This window comes from Chiloscyllium plagiosum, unplaced genomic scaffold (assembly GCF_037043375.1).
Source record: "Chiloscyllium plagiosum isolate Xiang-an unplaced genomic scaffold, Cpla_swu_hap1 HiC_scaffold_52, whole genome shotgun sequence".
Taxonomy (NCBI): Eukaryota; Metazoa; Chordata; class Chondrichthyes; order Orectolobiformes; family Hemiscylliidae; genus Chiloscyllium; species Chiloscyllium plagiosum.
This window is the reverse complement of record NW_028270190.1, coordinates 2,439,105-2,461,083: the sequence shown is the minus strand read 5'-3', so window position 1 is coordinate 2,461,083 and position 21,979 is coordinate 2,439,105. Positions and strand designations below refer to the sequence as shown.

Sequence of the window (21,979 nt, the reverse complement as noted above, 5' to 3'; positions counted from 1 at the left end):
TTCCAGAGTTCGAGGGACGAACAGCACAAATGTAAAATTGTGAACCTCATCGCCAAAAGGCGTAAGAGGGCAGAACATAAGAAAATGGATTAAAGGAGACTTAATAAGTGCAGAAACAATAGTTTAAAAAAAAGAAAAGGGGAAATTGTGGGAGATTAGAAATGTCGTTACTGCAGGTGGGGGAGGGGGTGTTGTGGGGGGAGGGGAAGGGGAATATTACACAAACGGTCACGGGATTCTTGCAGCATACTTAAGGCTAAGATTTTAATGAATGTAGAGGTTTTTGTTTAAGAAATAGTTTTAAACTAAGAAATAATTTAAAGTGGTGTAGTTGACCACAAAAGAAGCAGTAGGGGCATTTCACAATAAAGCTTGTAGTTTGATAAGAGAAAGTGGATAAAAGAATAAGCTGTAACAAACAAGGAACAAAGAATGCAGACATATAAGGACAACAGGATGGCCAGATAAAAAAATAACTAGAGAGAGAAAAAAAAGTGAAGTAATCGGCTTACGATAGGATGCGAAAAAGGAGGCGTGATTCCGCAACTTGCAAACTGAATAAGAATGCTTACGTGCTTTGTTTTCACGCGCATTTTTGCTTGATTGCAGAGGCGTCTGGTACTTGCAAGGCCGTAATAAATGGTTCTTGTTTCCAAGGCTTTGTCTCAGGCTGATGTATGAGTGAGTTCTGTTTCTCACACCATGAAGGATTCTCAACCTCTCCCCTCACCTGGGGCACGCTGACCCTCTGATCCACCAGCCACGATATGAAATGGTGTTAGACCAAACAGGTGAACGGTCACATTGAGGGGACTGAGTGTGGAAGGTTCTTGTCCCAATGGATCAGGGATCGCCATAAGATGGAACAGCAGAAGGAAGTGATTCCCTCCCAAAGTCTGCTCAACCTTTCACTCAGACCACGGTTGATCTGCTCATTCTCAACCCAACTTTCCTTTCCCCATCCCCATAACCCGCTGCCCCCCACCCCATTACTGAATAACATCCCTGTCCTTCACGTTGGAAGATCACATTCCCAGTTCTCAAGGAGGACACTTACTCGGAACACTCACAAAAATAAATGTCCCGGGAGATTTTCCAAGACAGTGAAATCTTTGATTGTCTGCACAATAAGTTAATGAAGAAGGGTTGTTGTTTTTCCGACTTGCTGTGGGTTGTGACGAAGGGTGAACGGGCGGGAACCGTTCCCTTTGCTTTAATCGCACAGAAGCTGCCGAGTCTCTCCAGGGATTCACCTCCAGGGAGCGGCACCCGAGCGGGACCGCAAGCCCTATTGGCCGGCACCATGAGATTGACAGATCCCTTACCCAATCGGAGCCGGCAACTGAGTTAGGTCCCGCCCTTCGGAGTTTCGAGGCGCCGCCGTTTAACCGACACTGCGCGAGGGAGGGATGGGCCTTGCGCATGCGTAACATTTCAAACCGGGTCCCGCGCGACGGCCGTTGGTTCGTCTTCCCTGGGATTTCGGCTGCACTGGACTCTGAAGGTTTGCTTCAAACCAAAATCCTTCCCGTGACGGTATTAAAATCAAAAACACTGTTAATGTTCGGATATAGACTGTGGGGGAGGTAACACGGACTGAGAGTTTATGGTTTTCTCATCCTTCCAATGTGGGTGAGAAAACATCTTTGATATTAGTTAGCAAATTATTTGTGGATACTTTGGGTAAGAGACCACATTATTCCCGGTGAGGGGAGGAGCTCGATCAAATCAATAGTCATAGTTGTACAGCACAGAAACAGACCCTTGGTCCGGCTCGTCCATGTAAACCAGATATCCCTTATTAATCTAGTCCAATTTGCCAGCGCTTGGCCCATATTCATATAAACCCTTATTCATTTTTTCCATCCAGATTATTTTTAAATGTTGTAATTATGCCAGCCTCCTCCACTTTCTCTGGCAGCTTATTCCATATATGCATCACCTTCTGCGTGAAAAAGCTGCCCCTCAATCCCTTTTAAATCTTTCCCATCTGTCCTTAAACCGCTATCTTCTAGTTTTGGACTCTCCACCCTCAGACCCTGTCTATTTTACCTATCTGTGTTCCTCATGACTTTTATAAACCTCTAAAAAGCCATCCTCAGCCTCAGGCGCTCAAGGGAAAACAGGTCCAGCCTATTCAGACTCTCCCCATAGCTCAAACCCTCCAACCCTGGCAAAATCCTTCTAAATTTCTTCTGAACACTTTCAAGTTTGAAAGAATAAGAACGAAGTCCCACTGCACACAAATAGGCTATTTGGTCAATCCAGATTCAAAAACACCAGCAATAGTTCTCCTTCAAGATCCTCCGCTCCACGTTTGCAGCAATGCGCCGGCACCTAACCTCTCTACAGTCAGCCCTGCCTCAGCTGAGGGCCACACTCTCTCAGAATTGTAAAGGACCCACTCTGTACCACATCCTCAGGAGAATTCATACTCTCAACAAACAGTATTTCAATTCCATCTCAAACATCAAAAACTAAGTATAACCAAACTTTTATCCACCCACCTCCATAACCAGCGCTCCTCAAACATTCCAGAAGATTCCCCTGGCCTCGGAACCTATTCCGCCATTAGCCATGCGGCTGATGCAGCTGCCACCCCCACGCTGATTGATGATGTCACTTTCGCCCCCACTTCCACCTCTCAGAATTCCTCCTGCATCACACGTGACATCACTTCCGCCCCTCACATCATCGCTGATGCCACATGCTCAGTGACTTCCGCCACCCCTACTGCCGTTGTCACCATCACTTCCGTCCCCACCAGCGCCACTCACCTGCATTCTGCTGACATGCCCCCACAGACCCCACTGTCACTATCCCCACCCCCCAGAACCCCGAGGGGAACACTACCCCCTGCTCATGACTCCACCCCCATTACCCCCACCATCACACCCACTCCAGTTACAGGTTCCGCCCCCATGCCCAGCTCTACAACCACACCAGGTCCCAGCCCTGCCGAGTTTTCACCATCCCCCCAGACCTCCCCCCTCACTGAGGACGAACGATCAGTCCTCAGCAAAGGACTCACCTTCATCCCCCTCTGTCCACGCATCAATGAATTTAATACACGCCGTGGCGTCGAACAATTCTTCCGTCGCCTCCGCCTCCGAGCTTACTTTCACAATCAGGACTCCCGTCCACCTTCCGAGGACCCCTTCGCCCACCCCCAACACAGTGCATCCACCTGGACACCCCGCGCTGGCCTATTACCTGCCCTCGACCTCTTCATTTCCAACTGCCGCAGAGACATTAACTGCCTCAACCTGTCCACCTCCCACCCCCAGTCCAAACTCTCACCCACACAACGCACAGCCCTCCAATCCCAACCTCATCATCAAGCCAGCGGATAAAGGGGGCGCAGTGGTAGTCTGGTGCACTGACCTCTACACCGCTGAAGCCAAACGTCAACTTGAGGACAGCTCTTCCTACTGCCCCCTTGACCATGACCCCACTCCCCATCACCAAACCATCATCTCCCAGACCATAAAGAACCTCATCACCTCAGGAGATCTCCCACCCACAACTTCCAACCTCATAGTCCGGGAACCCCGCACTGCCCGGTTCTACCTCCTTCCCAAGATCCACAAACCTGACCACTCTGGCCGACCCATTGTCTCAGCATGCTCCTGCCCCACTGAACTCATCTCTACATACCTCGACACTGTCCTATCCCCCCTAGTCCAGGAACTCCCCACATACGTTCGAGACACCACCCACGCCCTCCACCTCCTCCAAGACTTCCGTTTCCCCGGCCCCCAATGCCTCATCTTCATCATGGATATCCAATCCCTCTACACCTCCATCTGCCAAGACCAGGGCCCCCAAGCCCTTCGTTTTTTCCTCTCCCGACGTCCCCAACAGTACCCTTCCACTGACACTCTCATTCGTTTGGCCGACCTGGGCCTCACCCTTAACAATTTCTCCTTTGAATCCTCTCACTTCCTCCAGACCAAAGGGGTAGCCATGGGCACACGTATGGGCCCCAGCTATGCCTGTCTCTTTGTTGGCTACGGAGAGCAGTTGATCTTCCGTAATTAAACCGGCACCACTCCCCACCTGTTCCTCCGCTACATTGATGACTGCATTGGCGCCACCTCATGCTCCTGTGAGGAGGTTGAGCAATTCATCAACTTCACCAACACATTCCACCCTGACCTTAAATTTACCTGGACCATCTCTGACACCTCCCTCCCCTTCCTGGACCTCCCCATCTCCATTAATGACGACCGACTTGACACTGACATTTTTTACACACCCACCAACTCCCGCAGCTACCTGGATTTCCCCTTTTCCCACCCTACCTCTTGCAAAAATGCTATCCCGTATTCCCAATTCTTCCGCCGGATCTGCTCCCAGGAGGACCAGTTCCACCACAGAACACACCAAATGGCCTCCTTCTTTGAGACTGCAATTTCCCTTCCCACGTGGTTAAAGACGCATCCCGTCTACATCCCGCACCTCCGCCCTCAGACCCCACCCCTCCAACCGTAACAAGGACAGAACGCCCCTGGTGCTCACCTTCCATCCTACCAACCTTCGCATAAACCAAATCATCCGCCGACATTTCCGCCACCTCCAAACAGACCCCACCACCAGGGATATATTTCCCTCCCCACCCCTTTCCGCCTTCTGCAAAGACCGTTCCCTCCGTGACTACCTGGTCAGGTCCACGCCCCCCCTACAACCCACCCTCCCATCCTGGCACTTTTCCCTGCCACCGCAGGAACTGCAAAACCTGCGCCCACACCTCCTCCCTCACCGTCTATCCAAGGCCCGAAAGGAGCCTTCCACATCCATCAAAGTTTTACTTGCACATCCACTAATATCATTTATTGTATCCGTTGCTCCCGGTGCGGTCTCCTCTACATTGGGGAGACTGGGCGCCCCCTAGCAGAGCGCTTTTGGGAACATCTCCGGGACACCCGCACCAATCAACCACACCGCCCCGTGGCCCAACATTTCAACTCCCCTCCCACTCTGCCGAGGGCATGGAGGTCCTGGCCTCCTTCACCGCCGCTCCCTCACCACCAGACGCCTGGAGGAAGAACACCTCATCTTCCGTTTCGGAACACTTGAACCCCAGGGCATCAATGTGGACTTCAACAGTTTCCTCATTTTCCCTTCCCCCACCTCACCCTAGTTCTAAACTTCCAGCTCAGCACTGTCCCCATGACTTGTCCGGACTTGTCCTACCTGCCTATCTCCTTTTCCACCTATCCAAGCCACCCTCTCCTCCCTGACCTATCATCTTCATCCCCTCCCCCACCCTCCCATTGTACTCTATGCTACTTTCTCCCCACCCCAACCTGCCTCTAGCTTATCTCTCCACGCTCCAGGCTCACTGCCTTTATTCCTGATGAAGGGCTTTTGCCCGAAACGTCGATTTCGAAGCTCCTTGGATGCTGCCTGAACTGCTGTGTTCTTCCAGCACCACTCATCCAGAATCTGGTTTCCAGCATCTGCAGTCATTGTTTTTACCTATTTGGTCAATCTGTGTATCCCGTCCGGATTTCCTAAACTGAACTAGCCCCATTTGGCTGTGTTTGGCACATGTCCCTCTGAACCTTTTCCTTTTGGGTGACGTGGTGACTCAATGGTTAGCATTGCATCACAGCACCAGGGTCCCAGATTTGATTCTACCTTTGACTGACTGTGTGGAGTTCGTATGTTGTCCCCCTGTCTGTGTGGGTTTCCGCTTGGTGCTCTAGTTTCCTCCCACAGTCCAAAAATGTGCAAGTTAGGTAAATTGGCCATGCTAAGCAACCCATAGTATTCAGGGGCCTGTAGGTGTGGTAGCCATGAGATATGCAGGGTTACAGGAATTGGGTAGGGGATGTGGCTGGGTGGATCGGTGTCAACTCGTTGAGCCGAATGGCCTGCTCCCACAATGAAGCGATCCAATCCAATCACTTGTCCAGTTTATGTTGGCAATCAGATGTAACAGGACACCAGAACTGGATCTGATGCATCGAAGAATTTTGCATGAAGTGAGAGGAGAAATTATGGGGGCACTAGCCAGAAGGTTACACTCTTCCCTGCAATCTGATGAGGTACCAGGACACTGTAGAATTGCCAGCATGACAATCTTTATTTTTCTAAAAAGAGTTGTAAAGTTAATCCTGTCTTGTCTGTTTAACTCCAGGGAAACCTCTGGCAACAATTATTTGGGATAAAGCTATTAGTCAGGCTGAAAAAGGCGGGTTGGTTAGGAAAAGTCATGGTGAAATTGTGCCCAACTAACTTGCTGATGTTTTTTGATGACTTAACAAAGTGCTGATGAGGGCAATCTACTGATGGGGTTTACATGAATTTCGTGAAGGTGCCACGCAACAGACTTGAGGAAGGTTGCCATTCGTGGTACAACAGGGAGGGGCAACATGAATACAACATTAACTGTGTGATGGGAAAGAGAGAGAGTGACGGTTAATGAATATTTTTTGAGTTCGACGAAAGTTTGGAATAGAGTTCTCAGGGTGTCAATATTGGGAACAGCATGTTCCGGGGGGGAGGAAGGGCAAGGCTATATAAGGGAGCCTTGGATAACAAGGGAAAGTATGAATTTAGTCCAAGGGTGAAAAAGAAGCATATGGAAGGTTTTAGAAAGCTAAAATTGGGCCGCACCTGTGATGAATATAAAAAAGCAGAAATAACCCAAGCAGGGAATTAAGAGAGCAAGAAGGTGCTGTGAAATGACTTCAGCAATTAGAGTTAAAGAGTATCACAAGAGTATTCTACGCATATATTAATAAGAGAATAACTGGGGAGCAGTTAGGACCACTCAAGGATAAAGGATATGGTGGATAGTGAAATTAATGCGGAGAATGCAAACATGCTAAGGCATATTGAGATCAAGAAAGAAGTGTTCGATCTCTTGATGAGCATCAGAGCCTGATGGTTTCTACCTCAGAAGAAGGAGAGCAGATTGCTAAGGCCTTGATGAGCTTTGCGTCCTCGCTAGCCATTAGACAGATCCTGGAAGACTGGCAAGGAGCAAATGTTGTTTTTCTGTTCAAGAAGGGAGATAGGGGTAATCCAAGAAACAATAGATCAGTGAGTTTCTGATCAGTGGTTGGGAAGCTGTTGAAGAGAATACTTAGAATGTATATGCTTTTGGAAAAGCGAGGCCTAATTAGAGACAATCAGTCTGGTTTTGTGTGGAGTAGGTCATGTCTTACTCACTTGGTTGAATTTTTTGATTAGGTGACAAAGGTAATCGATGTGGATAGAGCAGTGGATGTTGTCTACATCCTTTTTAATAAGGCTTTTTTAATAAGGTCCCTCATGGTAGGTTCATCTAGTAGATTAAGATGCATAGGATCCACTGTGACTTTGTTGCTTGGATTCAGAATTGGCTTGCCCGTAGAAGGTAGAGGGTAGGCGTGGAATAGTGTTTTTGTGGCCAGAGGTCCACGACCAGCACAAATCTGTACTGAGAACTCCACTGTTTGTGATACATATGAATGATTTGTATGAAAATGTAGTTGGGTTCGTAAGTTTGCAGTTAACAAAAACGTTGGTGGAATTGTCGATAGTGTAGAAGATTGTCAAAGACTACAGTGGAATATCGATCAGTAGAAAATGTCAGGTGGAGTTTAATCCGGGTAATTGTGTGATGCTGCACTTTGGGAGATCAATTGTTAATGAAAAGTATGCAGTTAACGCCAGGACACTGAGTACACTTGAAGTCCATAGCTCCCTGACAGTGGCCATGCAGGTAGGTAGGGTGGTAAGAAGACATATGGCATGCTTGCCTTTATTGGTTAGGGAATTGAAACAAGACTCAGGATGTATGTTGCAGCTTCATAAGATCTTGTTTAAGTCACAGTTAGTGTTGCACTTGGCTTTCGAGTGGGTGCAGTAGAGGTTTACCAGGATGCTGCCTGAATTAGAGGGTATGAGTTCTTAGGAGATGCTTGAAACACTTGGATTGTTTTCTGTGGAGTGCAGGAGGCGAAGGGGAGACTTGAGAGAAGTCTGCTGCCCGATCTGTGCTTTTCCCGCACTGCACTTTCAACTACAAAAATTAGTTGTTTGGATACGCTTGACAGTGATAATCTTTATTCCAGAATTGAAATGTCTAATACAGAGAGGCATGCATGTAATGTGAGAGGGGAAAGTTCAAAGAAGATGTGAGGAAAAAGGTTTTTAGAGAGTGGTAGGAGTTTGTAACATGCTGCCAGGGATGGTTTTAGAGGCAGATACAATAGGAGCGTTTGAGCTTATAAGATAAGCACATGAATTTGCAAGGACTGGTCAGAAATGGAGCAAAGGTAGGCAGAAGGGATTAGTTTAATTTGGTGTCATGTCTGACGCAGCACAGTTGGCCTAAGGCCCCATTGCTGTACTGTATAGTTCTATGGTCCGAAGGTGAGAGACTCTGAGCAAATTTCCATTAAATGCCTCATGCAGTTTAATGTCTGTCACTTCAAAGCAGCTACTAAAGTAACACTATTGCAGCACACTGGTACTGCCTCTCTCTCAAAACAGAAACTAACACAGTTAATGGTAGGGCCTTGGGGATGACTGTTGAAGAGGGAGACCTTGGGGTGCAGGTACATAGTTCCTTGAAAGTGGTAGACTGGCTAGTGAGGAAAGCATTTGGCACGCTTGCCTTCACTGTTCAGAACATTGAGTACAGGAGTTGGCACATCATGTTACAGCTGGACAAGACAATGGTAAGGCCACATGTGGAGTACTGGGTACAATTGTGTTTGCCTGCTTTAGGGCGGATATTATTAAATTGGAAGCGTGCAAAAAAGAATTACGAGGATGTCACAGAGATTAGAAGGTTTAAGTTATAAGGTGAAAGTGAATAGGCTGGGTTTTTCTTTAAACCTGAAATGTTGGAGGCTCAGGGGTGACCTTATGGAGGTTTACCAAATCATGAGGGGCATATCCAAAGTCTTTTCCATCACTTAGGGGATCCAACGACATTAGTTGAGAGGGGAAAGATTTCAAAGAGACCTGATGAGTGATATTTTCAGACAGATAGTGGTGTGAATATCAAATGAGCTGCCAGTGGAAGTGGGTACAGTTACAAGATTTAAAAGAGATTTGTACAGGGATAGGAGAGATTAGCAGGATATGGGCCAACTGTGGATAAATGGGACTACTTCAGGGATGCGTAGGTCAGATGAATTAGCCATATGACGTGCGAATATGGTAGATGGGTGAGTCTGGGTCGGATGCTCTTTGGAGAATCGGTGTGGACATGTTGAATAGAATCACCTTGTTTCCACGTTGTTGGGATTCTATTGTATGACCTCCAGTTCAGGAAATCTGGTTGGAATGGATAAGTTGGATCCGTTTCCATGTACTGAGATTCTGAGATCAGACAGTGTGTGACCTGGGTGGGGGTGGAGGGGAAACAGAACTTACTGTATTTCAACATCTTTGTTGCATGATATATACATGAAAACAGACCCCTCAGTTAAACTCGTCCTTCCTCACTATCGAGCCGTGTCTCCATTTTCAAGGAACTATGAACCTGCACTCCAAGGTCTCTTTGTTCAGCAAGACTTACCATTAAGTGTTATTAAGACCCATCCTGATTTGCCTTTCCAAAATGCAGCACCTCACATTTATCTAAATTGAACTCCACCCGTTGGCCCAATGGCCCATACTCTAAGGTAACCATCTTTGCTGTTCACTGCTCCTCCAATTTTGGTGGTGTTTGCAAAGTTAAGAACCATACCTTCCATGTTCACATCCAAGTCACTTGTATAAATGATGACAAAATGATCCAGCACTGATCCTTGTGACTCGCCATCGGTCACAGGCCTCCAGTCTGACAATCAATTCTCCATCACCGCCCTTTGTCTTCTACCTTCAAGCTAGTTCTGTATCCAAATAATTCTCCTTCTATTCAGTGTGATCTATCCTTGGTAACCAGTCCACCATGAGGAACTTTATCGAACATCTTACTGACGTCCAAAGATCATGTACACCACTGTGCCCTCATCAATGCTCTGTGATTCTTCAACAAAACTCAAATCAAGTTAGTCAGACTGTATTTCGCACACACAAAGCCAAGTTAACTATCCCTAATCAGTCCTTGCTTTTCCAAATACAATACATCCAAATACTCAGGATTCCCCCCAACAACTTGTCCACGACTCATGACAGGCTCACTGGTCTATAGTTCCCATTCAATTCTAGAGCTAACTGTAGTTGCACTGACATGGAGGAAAGTTGAATAGGTAATTTAATATTTTCAAAACCCTTTCAATTTTTTTTATTTCAGGGGATCATCACTTAGGAAGATGTAACACTGCCATGGCTGAAGGTTTGAGCAAGGGAGAAAATTAGATATCTTCAACAATAATGGGAATAGACACAGGTATTTTCTGAGAATGAAAAAAATGTTTTCTCATCTCGAAAAAGGCTGCTGAACTGAAGCAAAAAGTTGACATTGTACGAGGCAATTGGCTAGGTGCTCAGCCGGATAAGGGAAGGAAGTGGCCATTTAGAATAAACTTGTCTATCAAATGGCCCAATGACTGGAATAAATGTGGACTTCTGTCCCAGCTGTAGAGACACTTCCCTCTGCACCAATAGACCCAAGGACGGCATTGCTTATTTATCATTCTGTCCATTTCCAAGGCATTCTAAACAGCCTCTATTAGTCATTCCAAATACAGATGAATGATTTTGCAAGGAGTTGCTCTTTCACTCGGGCAATTTCTCACCCGTGAGCCCAGTAGCAGCAGCAATAGCAATTGTGGGAGAGAAAAGGCCTCAGGCTGGAAAAGCATCAAGCCTATAAGAACTCCACCGGCCTTTTTGTGGAGCCGCAGAAAATTGGGGAGATAGTAAATGTGTATTTTGCATTAGTAATTACTATGGAAAAGGACATGGAAGATATCGAATGTAGGGAAATAGACGGTGACATCTTGAAACATGCCCATATTACAGGGAAGTGCTGGATGTCTTGAAATGCATAAAAGGTGAATAAATCCTCAGGACCTGATCTGGTGTACCCTAGAACTCCATGGGAAGCTAACGAAGTGATTGCTGGCCCTCTTGCTGAGATATTTGTATCATCGATAGTCACAAGTGAGGTGCCAGAAGACTGGAGGTTGGCTGACATGGTGCAGTGATTTAAGGTGGTAAGGACAGGGCAGGGAACAATAGACCAGCGAGCCTGACGTTGGTAGTGGGCAGGTTGTTTATTATTTAAATAGGGAAAAGCTGCAGAAAGCTGCAACACAAAAACTGAACACATGGATACAGACCCTTCAGCCCGTCCAGTCCATGCGGCAAACGTAATCCCAAACTAAACTAGCCCCACCTGCATGCTTCCAGCCCATATTCCTCCAAGCCGTTCCTATTCATCTACCTATGCAAATGTCTTTTAAACATTGCAATTGTATCCACATCCACCACTTCCTCAGGAAATTAATTCCACATGGGAACCACCCTCTCAAAAAAAAGTTGCTCTCAGGTCTTTATAAAATCTCTCTCACCTTAAAAATATGCACCTGAATCTCGAAATCCCCCATCCTCGGGAAAGACAACTACAAATTAACTCATTATTTTATAAACTTCTATCATGTCTCTTCTCAACCTCCTGTGAACCAGTGGAAAACGTCCCAGCCCATCCTGCCTTTCCTTATAACTCAAACCTTCGATACTCGTAAGTAATGGCAGCTTCATTAATAACAGTCATGACGAGCACTAAAATAATGTCATGTTGTTAATGAAATAATAACTGTTAGTCGTCATCACATATAGAACCAGATACTCAGTTCTTATAATCACAGTCTCACACAATCTGGTAATTACCTCAGAATCTATATTTTACAGTTTGGAATCCCCAGAGCCACAGACAGTTATTTCATTCCCAAATGACAATTTATCATCACCTTTGGGTCAGATCCATCACTGACTAAAGTGCAGTGAGAGCAGAAGTAAGATCCTTGGTCCCAGATCCTTGGACACTGACATCATTCATGCTCGAAATTGGATCAAACAAAGGGAAATAATGGAAAGCAGAAAATATACCTTGTGCACACTTCAGTATGGACAAGGATACTGCAGCTATGTACAGTATTTACAGTGTAAAGAACACTGTTACTGATGGGAGTATATTTGTACGATCAATTCTAACAAAAGTGAACCATATTTAACAATACCAATACGACACCATTTTTATGAATAACAATGGTAATGTACTGTATTTATTATTCTCACTGAGTATGGTAAAGAAAGTATTATTGATATTAATAATGTGCAGTTTTTTAATTGTTACCGATCCAGTACATTGTCTGACAATGTCAAACACAATGCCACAAAGTCTGGTACTTCCTGCAGTTTTACAGTTTGTATTCCTCAGTCACACACAATCCTTTCACTGGTACAGATACAGAGTACATGAGATTGCCCGGTTCTTCTGTACCACTAGCAGCGGCTTTCGGTTCAATCAATTCAGAGTTTGATTCGTGGGTGGGCCTGCAAGAGCTGGCAAATATGATGCCATCTGTTTTACCTCTCCACTCTTGTCCAATTTCACTTCCACTGTTTGGTATGAATGTCATTACTGATACGCTTAAACTTGTACACTTAATAAAAAGTGTGCAGTGTCAGACATCTCGTCATAATAAACATCTCACATTCTGCTACTTACTCCAGTCCCTGTATTTTGCAATTTGGTTTCCAGATGTAATTTTATTCCTGAATCTCCCGGTCATTGCTCTGGAGACTAAACAAAAGTAGCGAGAACCATATTTCGTCAAACCAAAATGTATGCAAAATCTGTGTCTCAAATATTACAGGAAACATGAAAAAGTCAAATCAGCGCTTCTTTGATGTAAAAATACAGTTCAACAGGACAAATTGGAAGATTCTACTGCAATTAATAAATGGCAAGTAACAATGATATTTGACTTAGGACCCATCACTGGAAATATACCTCACCCAATTTCACTTTGAATGGAATTTCACTTTCCCAAGCCAATGGAACAGAGAAACAAGAACAAATTGGACTGGCTGTCAATTCACTATCACTGGTTTTATGCTGTGGTGAAGTCTGATATCACTCAGAATCACAGAAGTGCACAAGTGCAGAAAGAGACCATTTGGCCCATTGTGCCAGCACTGCCTTCTCTATGAGCATCATTACTAGTGTTAATCGCCTGCTTTTCTCCCCCCATATCATTGCACATCATTTCTCGCCAAATGATCATCAAATGCCTTGATTGAACCTGCCTCCACCACATTCCCAGATGTACAATCCATACATCAACTATTTGCTAAGTGAAGAAATTTTACCTTACTTCACCTTTGCTTCTTTTGCAAATGACCTCTTTTGGCATTTATTAAAACTAGGATCTTCTGCAAAGCAACAATCAATGGAGAGCCAACTGCTCAAATGTTTCCATTCTCAGATGTTATTTGGTATTTCTTGGAGTGTTCTCAGAAGTGAGAAGTCTAGCATCCCTTGTTGATATGCTGCAGGCTCAAGGGAAGCAGAAGACAACTCATATTGGCGTGTGTGTGTGTGTCTCTCTCTGAATGAATGACTGAATCAGCGAGTGAGTGAGTGATTGAATGGACTGCAACAGTTCAAAAAGGCAGAACAGTACTAACTTCCTGAGGGCAAATAGAGATGGACAATAAATGCCCACATCTTGTGAGTGAATTCACAAAAGGCCAAGGTGGGCATGTGGGTGAGGTAAGTAGCTAGAGTGGCAGGTTAAGAGGGTGGTGGTTGGAGAGGGTGGCAGACTCCTGAGCTAAGTCAAAATTAGTCAGTGAGTCAGGAGATAGTCAGTTCAAGGGCTAGTCAACACTGATGAAGGGGTGCAGTCAGACTGAGGGTTAGTTTTGTGTGTTTGTGTAAAGTTCACTCACATTGTTGTCCATGTTGAATTACTCTAACTGGTGTAAAGCTCAGTTAAAAAGGAGCTGAATAAAATTATCAGTGCTTGGGATCTTCCCTGAGAAGGACCCATCAACCCTTATCCCTTTCAACTTCCTTCAACCATCTCTTGTGGGTCCCAGAGCCCTATTTGGACTTGATTTATTTCACCTCATTGACACAGTTTTCCTGGAATTCCTCTGTTAAATAACAGTTCTGATCCGGAAACGAAAAACATCACTGTTCCTGCTGCTAGCCCGTGTGCTGTTGTAAGGGGTGTTTGTGTGCCTGCTGGGTGTGGACACTGCAGCATCCCTGCTTAAATGGTGTTGGTGTCGGATGCACTGGTGATGCTGCCTCTTTGTATTTGTCTTTATCCCAGTCTTACTCAGCTACCTGGCTACAGCCAGTACTTTCATCACTGTCTTTACGACATCCCCTTCAATTAGCTCGATATTGAGTAACTTCACTGACCAGTTTTCAGTTTCCACAAATGCCCTTTTTTCAATGGAGCTTCTGTGGTCCCTTTCTCCTGTCTTCACTTTCTCCAATTCCATTTCAGACAATTGCCTCCTTGTCAATTGCATGTATAAGCTCACAGACTCCGATACCTATCATCCTCCCCACCCCATCACCATTTCCTTGTCCTGTTGATACTACTGTCAATGCTAGTGCTTCAGAAATAGCGCTCAGCCCCTTCCTTACACCGATCTCTTTGTTAGTATGATCAATAGCCAAGGAGGTTAGCTGAGATTAGAAAGGAATCTTGATCAATTGGGAAAATAGGCTGAGAAGTGGCAGATGGAGTTTATTGCATTTTTGTACAACAAGGGCAGGAATTAATCAGTTCAAGGTGAAGCCCTGGGTAGTGTTTTGAGCAGAAACCTAGAGGTTTGGGGGTGAGGAGGTGGAACGTTTGGGGCAACGTTTTCCACAGAGGGTGGTTTGTATGCAAAATGAACAGCCAGAGGAAGCTATCTGGACAGGTACGTGAATCGGAAAAGTTCAGAGGGATATCAACCAAATGCAGACAAATCGGACTAGTTTAGTTTGGGAAACCTGGTTGGATTGGTTGGTATAAAGGATCTGTTGTTTCCATGTTGCATGATTCCAAGATTTTGGAGAGATAGTGTGTTCATGTCAGTGACTATGAAATCAGTTTTATAATTTCACAGGAGTTAAGACTTGGCTTCATACTATCTTTTTCTCTTCTAGAAAGTGTCACGTATAGAAGGGAAGAGCATTTCTTAAATGGTAAAAGCTTGAAAATATTGAGGTACAGAAGGACCAAAATACTCCTGTTCACAAGGTACTGAACATTAACATGTCGGTGCAGAAAGCAATTCAGAAGGGAAATCCTCTGTTAGCTTCTGAATTTTCTTTATAGAGATGAGACCTCACTTGGAGTATTGTGCACACTTCTGGTCCTCAGGCCTATTTACTTCAGAGGGAATTATAGGGCTTTTCAGTAAACTGATTGCTGGGTTGGTGGGACTGTCCTATCAATTAGCAATTGAGGAGACTGGGCATGTTTTCTCTGGAGATTAGAAGAATAAACAATGTTCTTTGAAAGTTACAACATTCTTGAAGGGGTAGACAGATTAGGTGTAGAAAGCATCAACCATCTACAAGCCACAAATCAGGAATACGATGCCTGGATGAGCAACACTGGAAAAGATTGCTATGTAACAGGTCAAATCAGAATCGCATGTTGCATCCTATCCACCACCTTCAAAATCCACTCCCTTCACAACCAACACTGAGTGGCAGTAGTGTGTGTCATTGACAAGAATCACTACAACAACTCATCAAGGATCCTTAGGCAGCACCTTCCAAACCGCTAACCACCTTCCAAACCTCAATCATCGTGAAGGACAAAGGCATCAAATACATGGAACCATTTGCAAGATCCCCTCCAAGTCATGTACCATAAAGACTTGGAAGGAGTTTGCTGTTGCTTCACTGTTGCTCAGTCAAATTAGTGCTTGGTGACCAGGAGCAGTCTCATCAAGCAGCTCCTTCGTTACATGTCTGGAAAATGGAGAAACACCAAGACAAAGAGGTACCCAACACTTGAACAGAAGACTGTTGCCACAAGCTACACAGATCAATACACCCTACACCATATGCCTGTTTGTTTTCAGAGATCAGTAAACCACTCTCAACTGACCCAGATCATACATTTTTCCTCTCTATGTATCATAACTAAACCTTAGCTTTGTCAGGAAGGTAAGAAACATTCCATTAGCATTATCTACTGCACCCTGTCTGCTAGCTTTGTATTTCCTGCACAGGTTCCCCTCAGTTTTTGTGTTGCAGCTTTTTGCAGCTTTTCCCTATTTAAATAATACTGATCTTTTGTTCTCCTTTCCAAAATAAACACCTTTATTTCTATCAGAGTGCCCATGTCAAATTTCACATCTGCTTCACTTTAATTTCAATTGTCCATTTGTCCCCCCTCTCTCCATCTTTAAACCCAAGCCCGACAAATGCTGGCCTCTCAAATTCTGGTGCTCATGATCTTGTTTCCGCTCTCACTACGAATCAATCACGATCATTTCTGAAGCTGAGCAATAAGAAACTGGGAGATTCAGAGGGGGAACTATTGACACCAAACTGAAAAATACAGACATGGGTGCGGGGGAGGGGCAGGCGAAGTACTGAACATTCGTTCATAACAAGTGGGTTGCTACAATTACAGTCATAGAGATGTATAGCATGGAAATAGACTCCTTGGTCCAACTCGTCCCAAGGCAATCTAGTCCCACCTGCCAGCACACAGCCCGAAACTCTCCAAACCCTTCTTATTCAAATACCCATCCAGATGCCTTTTACATGTTGCAATTGTTCCAGCCTCTGCCACTTCCTCTGGAAGCTCGTTCCATACATGGACCACCCTCTGTGTGAAAGCGTTGCCCCTCAGGTCCCTTTTTTTATCTTTCCCCTCTCACCCTAAACCTATGTCCTCTATTTCTGGACTCTCCCCCCTAGAGAAAAGATTGTCTTATTTATTCTAACCATGCCCCTCATGATTTTATAAACCTCTGCAAGGTCTCAGTCTCCGACGTTCCAGGGAAAACAACCCCAGCCTGTTCAGCCTCCCCCTTAGCTCAGATCCTCCAACGCTGGCAATATCCTTGTACATCTTTTCTGAATCCTTTCAAGTTTCACAACATCTTTCCGATAGGAAGGAGACCAGAATTGCACACAATATTCCAACAGTGGCCTAACCAATGTCCTGTACAGCCGCAACATGATTTCCCAACTCCTGTACTCAATACTCTGACCAATGAAGGAAAGCATACCAAATGCTTTCTTCACTATCCTATCTACCACTTTCAAGGAGCTATCAACCTGCACTCCAAGGTCTCTTTGTTCACCAAAGCTCTCTAGGACCTTACCATTAAGTGGAGAAGTCCTGCTGAGATTGGCTTTCCCAAAATGCAGCACCTCACATTTATCTAAATTAAACCCCATCTGCCAGTTCTCAGCCTATTGGCCCATCTGATCAAGATCCTGTTGTAATCTGAGGTAACCTTCTTCGCTGTCCAGGACACCTCCAATTTTGACATCATCAGCAAACTTACGAACTATGTTCACATCCAAATCACTTATATAAATGATAAAAAGTAATGGACCTAGCACTGATCCTGTGGCACTTCAGGAAAAGATTCCTGAAGAAGGGCTCATGCCCGAAACGTCGATTCTCCTGCTCCTTGGATGCTGCCTGACCTGCTACACTTTTCCAGCAACACATTTTCGGTTCTGATCTCCAGCATCTGCAGTCCTCACTTTCTCCTGGGGATTTATCCACTTCTATGCGTTTCAAGATACCCCGCACTTCCTTCTCTGTAATATGGACATTTTTCAAGATGTCACCATCAATTTCCCTATATTCTATATCTTCCATATCCTTTTACACAGTAAATAATAATGCAAATACTTGTTTAGTATCTGCCCCATCTCCTGCGGCTCCACACAAAGACCGCCTTGCTGATCTTTGAGGGGCCCTGTTCTCTCCCTAGTTACCCTTTTGTCCTTAATGTATTTGCAAAAACCCTTTGGGTTCTCCTTAACTCTATTTGCCAAAGCTATCTCATGCCCTCTTTTTGCCCTCTTGATTTCCCTCTTAAGTATACTCCTACTGCCTTTATAGTATTCTAAGGATTCACTCGATCTATCCTGTCTATACCTGATATATGCTTCCTTCTTTTTCTTAACCAAATCCTCAATTTCTTCAGTCATCCGGCATTCCCTGCACAATCTTACAAAATTTACTCCTCTCCTCTCAAGCTGCTTTAAGCAGAAATCAACGCTATCGTGTCCCGCATCCTCACAATCTGTTTCAGTGATACTGACCTGCAGCACACTCCTTCCAATCTGTTTCACAGTGATAATGACCTGCAGCATATGCATATCACCGTCTGAGTCAAAACATTTCCCTTCAGTTACCCTTTCGTTCTTTACCCACTAACTTTAAACTGATGCCCTCTCGTCCACAATTTCCATGCCTGGGAAAAAGATTGAATGCCCTCACCCTTTCCATGCCTGCCATGATCTGGTACACTTCAATAAGATCCAATCTCAGTTTCCTGCACTCTAAAGAAATGTCCTAGTTTACCCAATCTCTCCTCAGAACTCTGACAGTTGAGTCTTGGCAACATCCCAGTAAATTTCAGTTTGGTAACATCCTTCCTGTAGCAAGGTCACCAAAACTGAACACAATGCTCACAAGTGCAGCCTCATCAACGTTCTGTATAACTGCAACATAACTTCCCAACTTCTGTATTCAATGCTGTAACTGATGAAGGTCAGTGTGCCAAATGCCTCCTTCACTATCCTGTCTACCTGTGACTTCACTTTCAGAGAATTGTGCATCTGAACTACAAGGTCCCTCTGTTGCACTACACTCCTTAAAGCCCTAACATTCAGCATGAAATTCCTGTCCTGATTTGACTTTCCAAAATGCAAGACCTCCAGTCAGAGAGGTGCGTAGCATGAAAACAGACGCAACCCATCCACGTTGAGTAGATATCCCAACCCAGCCTAGTTCCACTTGCCAGCACCAGGCCCACATCCCTCCAAACCCTTCCTATTGATATACCCATCCAGATCCTTTTAAATGTTGCAACTGTACCAGCCTCCACCACTTGCTTTGGCAGCTCATTCTACACACACACTACCCTCTGCGTGAAAACGTTGCCCCTTAGGTCTCTTTTATATCTTTCCCCTGTCACTCTAAACCTATGCCCTCTAGTTCTAGACTCCCCACCCCAGGGAAAAGATCTTGTCTATTTCCTCTATCCAAGCCCTTCATAATTTTATAAACCTCTATAAGATCACCTCTCAGCCTCTGACGTTCCTGGGAAAACATCCCCAGCCTATTCAACCTCTCCCTATAGCTCAAATCCTCCAACCCTGACAACATCGTTGTCAATCTTTACTGAATCCTTTCAAATTTCGAGATATCCCTCTGATCGAAAGGAAATCAGAATTGCACACAACATTCCAAAGTATTGTTGGCACTCGCTAGGACCTTACCATTAAGTGCACAAGTCCTGATAAGATTTGCTTTCCCAAGATGCAACACTTCCCATTTATCTAAATTAAACTCCACTCCTCAGCCCATTTGTCCATCTGATCAAGATACCATTGTAATCTGAGGTAGACAATAGACAATAGGTGCAGGAGTAGGCCATTCTGCCCTTCCAGCCTGCACCACCATTCGATATGATCATTGCTGATCGTCCTTAATCAGTATCCTGTTCCTGCCTTATCTCCATAACCCTCGATTCCACAATCCTTGAGAGCTCTATCCAACTCTTTCTGAAATGAATGCAGAGACTGTACCTCCACTGTCCTCTGGGGCAGAGCATTCCACACAGCCACCATCGTCTGGGTGAAGTAGTTTCTTTTCATCTCTGTCCTAAAAGGTCTACCCCATATTTTTAAGCTGTGTCCTCTGGTTCGGCACTCACCCATCAGCAGAAACATGTTTCCTGCCTCCAGAGTTTCCAATCCTTTAATAATCTTATATGTCTCAATCAGATCCCCTCTCAGTCTTCTAAACTCAAGGGTATACAAGCCCAGTCGCTTCAGTCTTTCAGTGTAAGGTAATCCTGCCATTCCAGGAATTGACCTCGTGAACCTACGCTGCACTCCCTCAATAGCCAGAATGTCTTTCCTCAAATTTGGAGACCAGAACTGCACACAGTACTCCAGGTGTGGTCTCACCAGGGCCCTGTACAGCTGCAGAAGAACTTCTTTGCTTCGATACTCAATCCCTCTTGTTATGAAGGCCAGCATGCTATTCGCCTTCTTCACTATCTGCTGTACGTGCATGCTTACCTTCATTGACTGGTGTACAAGAACACCCAGATCTCTCTGTACTGCCCCTTTACCTAAATTGATTCCACTTAGGTAGTAATCTGCCTTCCTGTTCTTGCCACCAAAGTGGATAACCATACATTTATCCACATTAAACTGCATCTCCATGCATCTGACCACTCACCTAACGTGTCCAGGTCACCCTGTAATCTCCTAACATCCTCATCACATTTCACCCTGCCACCCTGCTTAGTATCATCAGCAAAGTTGCTAATGTTATTGCTACTTCTTTGTTGACCACTACACCTCCAATTTTGGTAGCATCTGCAAACTTGCTAACTATATGTCCTATGTTCACATCGAAATTATTCATACAAATGACAAAAATTAGTGGATCCAGCACCATTTCTTGTGCCACTCCATTGGTCACAGGTCTCCAGTTTGAAAAACAAACTCCACCACCGCCATCTCTCTTTGACCTTCGAGCCAGTTTTGTATCCAAATGGCTAGTTCTCCCTGTATTCCATGAGATCTAACCTTGCTAACCAGTCTCCCATGGGGAACCTTGTCGAACCCCTTACTGAAGTCCATATCGATCACGTCCACCATTCTGCCCTCATCAATCCTCTTTGTGACTTCTTCAAAAACCTCAAATAAATTCTTGAGACATCATTTCCCACTCACAAAGACATGTTGATTATCCCTAATGAATCCTTGGCTTTCTGAATATGTGTAAATCTTATCCCTCAGGATTCCCTCCAACAACCTGCCTACCACCGAAGTGAAGCTCACCGTTCTACAGTTCCCTGGCTTGTCCTTACCACCTTTCTTAAATAGTGGTACCACATTAGCCAATTCCAGTCTTCTGGCACCTCACCTGTGACTATCAATAAGACAATTATTTGAGCAAAGGGCCCAGCAATCATTTCCCGAACTTCCTCTCAAGTTCTAGAGGACACCTGATTGGGTCCTGGGGATTCACTTATGTATATTAAACTCCATTTGCTATTTCTCTGCTCACTTCCCCAGCTGATCAAGGTCCTGCTGCATTTTCTATAATCTCCCTCACTGTCCACAATACCACCTATTTTAGTGTCATCAGCAAACTGACCTTGTACACTCTCATCCAAATCACTGATATAGACAACAAACAGCAATGGGCCTAGCAATGACTCCTGAGGGACTCCAATAGTCACAGGCCTGCAATTGGACAAGCATCTGTTTCCGACTCTCAAGCCAATTGTGTATCCAAATTGCCAGCTTGCCCTGGATTTCATGAAATCGAACCTTTCAGAGCAGCCAACCACATGGAACCTTGTGAGAAGATTTGTAGCTCGGGTGCTGGTTGTTGTGGTTCTGTTCGCCGAGCTAAGAATTTGCGTTGCAGACATTTCGTCCCCTATCTAGGTGACATCCTCAGTGTTTGGGAGCCTCCTGTGAAGTGCTTCTGTGATGTTTCCTCCAACACCGAACAGAGAATTCACCACAAAATTATACAGGAAAGCCGCACACACAGACCAAGTCCTGAACTACGAAAGCAACCACCCCAACACACACAAAAGAAATTGCATCAAGACACTGTTCAAAAGGGCCACAACACACTGCAGCACACCAGAATTGCAAAAAGAGGAAGAAGAACACCTCTACAATGTATTCGCCAAAAATGGATACCCCCGCAATTTCATCAACAGATACCTAAGGGAAAGACAATGGAATGAGGACATGCCACAACTCAAAGGAGTGGCCACGTTACCATACATCAAGAACATTTCTGAACTGACAGCCAGACTA

General features: G+C 45.0%; 2 long non-coding RNA genes and 1 pseudogene across 3 annotated transcripts in view; 2 read left to right on the top strand and 1 right to left on the bottom strand.

Annotated features, from left to right (window-relative positions):
- The window catches only part of LOC148134739 (uncharacterized), a 36,020-nt gene extending 34,838 nt beyond the window's left edge, over positions 1 to 1,182 (bottom strand). Inside the window, exon 1 of the long non-coding RNA XR_015755626.1 lies at positions 573 to 1,182. This is a non-coding gene — a long non-coding RNA (uncharacterized LOC148134739). The remainder of the gene's footprint in view (positions 1 to 572) is intronic.
- LOC148134737 (uncharacterized) overlaps positions 1 to 21,979 on the top strand; it is a 191,205-nt pseudogene that overhangs the window by 73,635 nt on the left and 95,591 nt on the right. The gene's annotated exons all lie outside the window — the stretch shown is intronic.
- LOC148134738 (uncharacterized) overlaps positions 15,152 to 21,979 on the top strand; it is a 48,149-nt gene continuing 41,321 nt past the window's right edge. Inside the window, exon 1 of the long non-coding RNA XR_015755663.1 lies at positions 15,152 to 15,170. This is a non-coding gene — a long non-coding RNA (uncharacterized LOC148134738). The remainder of the gene's footprint in view (positions 15,171 to 21,979) is intronic.